The sequence below is a fragment of the Schistocerca nitens genome, chromosome 12 (assembly GCF_023898315.1).
Source record: "Schistocerca nitens isolate TAMUIC-IGC-003100 chromosome 12, iqSchNite1.1, whole genome shotgun sequence".
Classification (NCBI taxonomy): Eukaryota; Metazoa; Arthropoda; class Insecta; order Orthoptera; family Acrididae; genus Schistocerca; species Schistocerca nitens.
In genome coordinates this window covers 110077603-110083216 of record NC_064625.1, presented here as the reverse complement: position 1 = coordinate 110083216, position 5614 = coordinate 110077603, and positions in this window count along the sequence as shown.

Genomic DNA, 5614 nt, shown 5'->3' with positions numbered 1-5614 from the left:
ATATTTTATCAAAGACGGTTTTAAGTAAAATGGCTTGGCCGTTAACTGTAAAGTAAATTGTTTTGAAAAGGCACTCATGCCTGCTAGCTTTTTTGGATCTGTTCCTGGTCAAGTGGTAAAGAAATGACTTTTAATGGATGAAGTAATCAATAAAGAAGTTGTAAATTGCAATTCGACAGTAACCAACTAATTTTGGACACGTTGCCCAACTGGGGGTTTTCCTTGGTTAATCGTAACATCCGTCTCAAGTATAACTTTCTTTCCTTCTTAATTAAAAAAAAATAGCATTGAAGACTTAGGCCTGAACGGAACATGGACACAGTACCTGTCACACCTTACTTGGTATGGTTCCGCACCGAGGGGACCCTGAGTGACGCTAGAGTCGATTCACGCGGAAGCGCCCTACAGCAGGTCAGTGTCCAGGTGCGCGGCAGACGGTGTGGTTGCCAGATGACCCACTGGGCTAGGTCGGTGCCGCGCTGGTGGCGGCCCAAACAGACCACCAGAGCCGGACCACGAGGCATTCTGCTCTGCTCTGCTCCAACTGTGTCGCAGGCTCGGTCTGCATGCGGTGTAGCGCGCACCCAGGCATCCGGCAGCGGAAGCTCGCCGTGGCCGACCCCTCCGTATGGAATTCCGCGGCCGCCGCCGACTCGCCCCGTTACCCCCCACCTGCCTTTGTGTCACCGCCCGGTGGTCGCACTTGGTCGGCGGCCAAATAGGACGCGCGGTTCGCGATCTAGTTGGCTACGTCTCCGATTGAGCAGATGTCTAGCGAGTTCTTGTCTGAAGCTAATTTGATGTATTTTTGAAAGTCACTCATATTGTCAAATTTGGAATTCAGAAAGTTTAATGATTCGCTAAAGTCGTAATAAGACCTTGTATTGTGTGTTAACCGGAGACCTAGAAACGACGGAGAGGCTCCGTCTCCGCCGCAGCCGCAGTGGTCCACAACCCCACGATGACTACCTCAGTCCACTTCACCCCTCCGCCGCCCCACACCGAACCCAGGGTTATTGTGCGGTTCGGCCCCCGGTGGAACCCTCTGGGAACGTCTCACACCCCTATGTCTGCGTGGTAGATTAATGGTGGTGTACGCGTACGTGGAGAACTTCTTTGCGCAGCAATCGCCGACATATTGTAACTGAGGCGGAATAAGGGGAACCAGCCCGCATTCGCCGAGGCAGATGGAAAACCGCCCAAAAACCATCCACAGACTGGCCGGTTCACCGGAGCTCGACACAAATCCGCCGTGCGGATTCGTGCCGGGGACCAGGCGTTCCTTCCCGCCCGAAAAGCCGTGCGTTAGACCGCACGGCCAACCGGGCGGGCTAATAAGACCTTACTGTAGGTCTAATTCCAGTGAGTCAGTGTCATGTTATACACTATACGAGACGTGCACACTGACGCGCAAGCGTGCATTTGTGGTCTGGACTATCGGACCAAGCTGCTAAGGTCATCGGTCCCTATGCATACACACTACTTAATCTGACATACGCTAAGGACAACACACACACACCCATGTCCGAGTGAGAACTCGAACCTCCGAGATAAAAGTTCATCCGATTACACGTATTTTTCCCATTATATCAACTGTAATATTACTGTGTTGAAAATAAAAAAAAAACTGACGAACGGGAATCGATCCAGCGACCCTATAGTTACGAGGCTTGAACGCTAACCACGCTAAAAAAGAGAGGCATTGTTTCATAAGTATGACAAACGTGAGATTTATCTTTTTTTTCTTTTGATCTCATTTTGATCTATATTGTTCGGTGAATTTGTTCGGGGCGGACGTCCGACGACACCCGTTCATGTTTTTTGTTGATCCATTCACTCAGTTTTTTATTACAGAGGGTAGCTAGCCCTCTGACCGAACACGCAGAGTTACCGTGCCGGCGCTCGGCTGCCGCCAGTTCGTGATAAAAATGGCCACGCACAGGTATATATTGGACCACCGAAATTACCTTGCGATTTTCTCAATAACGCTTGAGAAGTACGCGCTACTGCTTACACATTTGGTTGTCCTCATGGAGTACTACGATTGTACGAAGTTTGCAGTAAATCCGCGTTCCAAACGTCGTGGCCTCCACTTGGAAGTTACAAACAGAGTATGTGTCTTGAGGAAACGTAACCCCCCACCTAGACTATATACATCCACTATTTCAGAATAAGAGCAGTTGGTGACTTGCAACAAACTTTACACGCAATATCAAACCTTTAAGAAACTTTTTTTTCATGGGTTCATGGAGGTATGTTCCGTCTAAGCAACTAAACGAAAGGCAGTTTGTTTATTTCCACACGCGTGAAGCATCTTCAATGGCCTATAATACATGTTTCTCTTTTTACATATAATAACTGTATTATTTGGTAGTTACAATATGTTATGACGTCAGATTATGACATGTTTTTCTCTTGTTTTTCAGGTTACAATCAGCTTTCGTAGCACAAATTTCGTGAGGTGAAATTACCGTTTGGTGTTATTTACGATTTCCTGTGCTGTTGGCCGCTAGGTGTGGCCCTGGAGGTGTGTTCACTACTCCCCATGCTCCAGCTGGCCGATTTCCGGAGTTTTTCCACCAACATTAGTTACAACACATCACTTGCACTTTTCATTTTGTGATCAACATGGCCGGCGGCTGTGGCCGAGCTATTATAGGCGCTTCAGCCCGGCACCGCGCTGCTGCTACGCTCGCAGGTTCGAATCCTGCCTTGGGCATCGATGTGTGTCATGTCCTTAGTTAGGTTTAAGTAGTTCTGACTTCTAGAGGAATAATGACCTCACATGTTAAGTCCCATAGAGCTCAGACCCATTTCAATCATTTTTGATCAACATGTGTGTTTACAGTGTGTAATGTTGATAACAAAATGAAAAGTGCAAGTGATGTAACTGATATTGTTGTTGTTGTTGTCTTGAGTCCTGAGACTGGTTTTGATGCAGCTCTCCATGCTACTCTATCCTGTGCAAGCTTCTTCATCTCCCAGTACTTACTGCAACCTACATCCTTCTGAATCTGCTTAGTGTATTCATCTCTTGGTCTCCCTCTACGATTTTTACCCTCCACGCTGCCCTCCAATGCTAAATTTGTGATCCCTTTATGCCTCAGAACATGTCCTACCAACCGGTCCCTTCTTTTTGTCAATTTGTGCCACAAACTCCTCTTCTCCCCAGTTCTATTCAGTACCTCCTCATTAGTTATGTGATCTACCCATCTAATCTTCTGCATTCTACTGTAGCACCACATTTCGAAAGCTTCTATTCTCTTCTTGTCTAAACCATGTGTAACTGATGTGTTGTAACAAATGTGGATGAAAGAACGCCGCAAATCGGCCAGCTGGAACATGGGCACTACTCAACTCATCTCCATGACCACACATATGGGGTAACCGCACTGGAAATCGATATAAAAAGAAATGAGTATTACAGGCCACTGAAGAGCTGCACAAAATAGAGGCGAAACGTGTATGGCAATAAACAAACTGCCTTTCATTTAGTTGCATAGACGGAACGTGCCTCCATGAATTCTGAAGCAACTAAGGAACGATGGAAAACAAAAAAAAATGACGATTTTTTCACTGACATCCGCAAATAATAAAAAATGGTTCAAATGGCTCTGAGCACTATGGGACTTAACTGCTGTGGTCATCAGTCCCCTAGAACTTGGAACTACTTAAACCTAACTAACCTAAGGACATCACACACATCTATGCCCGAGGCAGGATTCGAACCTGCGACCGTAGCGGTCGCGCGGTTCCAGACTGTAGCGCCTAGAACCGCTTGGCCACTCTGGCCGGCCCCAACAAATAATTAAGGGGAAAAAGATTATTTCTTACTACATTTTTCGCGTTTCATGCAGTATAATTTCAGGAACCATCATGATGTATTGATTTATTAATTCCTTATTACAAAGTCTATTCACAACACACTTTGTAAACTGTATTGACTTATACCACTAAGTATACCAGCTAAATTATGTAATTGTACGGCTCATAGTTCACGATATATGACGTCACAAACGTTGAAATACGTAAAAAATTAACTTACTGCTTAAAACGGAGCCTTGCCCTGCCTATACTCATCCAGTGTTCGACAAAGAGAGCGCTTTGCGACAACAAACAAACATAATTTCAAATCTTTCCTAAACTATTTGTCACTTTAATGTTTCATTCAAATATTTAACTCATTATTTCATTTGCAAAGTGATCTCATACATGAGAATCAATTCTTCAAAGAATCGGTATTTTACTGATTTTTGCTGGAGAGAAAGTGTTACAGAAACGCTTAAGCGACGTTTTTCAAGGAAAACGCGTTCTGACGCGCTACGGATTACGAAGAACTGTGGGGCGGAATGTGGGGCAGAAGTCAGTTGAGTGTGGGCGAGTTTTGGCAGGGCTTCCACGGGACAGGACCGGATGACCGCGCATGCGCAGTGGACAGGGGGCAGGTGTCCAGTTAGTCGGCGCGGCACCGTTACCACGGCAACCCGGACAAGGAGCGGCTGGCACCTGCCACGCCCAGCGTGACGCACGCCACCAGATAGCCTCTATAGCGCAGGGACTGTAACTGCTCACCGAGATGAATATAAATTGCTAAATTTTAGATATTACAAATTTGTTATTATGTCCTTGGTGGGCAAAGGAATTCCGTGATTGCACTGAAATATAGATGGTACTGAATTCACAGTTGTGAAAGTTAAATGAAGATTATCTCGTAAAACCGTGAGGAGTGCTCGAGCATTCCATGATTATCTATTCACGGTTGATGTTCAGTACAGAATTTGTGCACCTTCTTTAAAGAACTTATACACGTTGAACATTTTCTTTTATCAAACCTGTCTCTTGCTTTCTTTACATGTCTTTTACGGATATGTGCGCATTGCTGGTAACGTTCATTTTATAATTTGTGAAACATTCTGCTGTGTACTTAAGAAATGTGTGCATTCTGTAGTGTCCGCCATTACATCAACCGGCTTTGTCCAATAAGCACTAAGTAAAGTTTATCCTTATAGATAATACGCTACGGTCGCAGGTTCGAATCCTGCCTCTGGCATGGATGTGTGTGATGTCCTTAGGTTAGTTAGGTTTAAGTAGTTCTAAGTTCTAGGGGACTGATGACTTCAGATGTTCCCATAGCGCTCAGAGCCATTTAATTTCATTTTCAAATAAACACTGCTGACGTACACTACTTGTCGAACACAAATAACCCGCGCTGTCTGTGGCAGGTACCAAGATGTAAATGCACGATGCTGTCATACACTAGCTGTCAAATACAAGCAGCTCAAGCTTTATCTGTGACTGCTGTCATGCAGTAGCGGTTTCGGACTGAAGCGCCTTGAACCGCTCGGCCAGCACGGCCGGCGCAGTGTTTATTTACATTCCGGTTCTTCTTACATAGACAGCATGGGCTATTTGTATTTGACAGCTAGCTTAAGACAGCAAGGTTTATTTACATTTTGATACCTCTCACGTAACATCATGGGCTATTTATTTTTGACCGTTACGTCATCATTCCCCCTTTTGAAGCATCTCTGGCCAGTTTTAACCATCAGAAGACGCCAGCATCGATGTCCTCTTCCGCCCTTACCTGGTAAGTGCACAAGAGGAACCTAAGAGC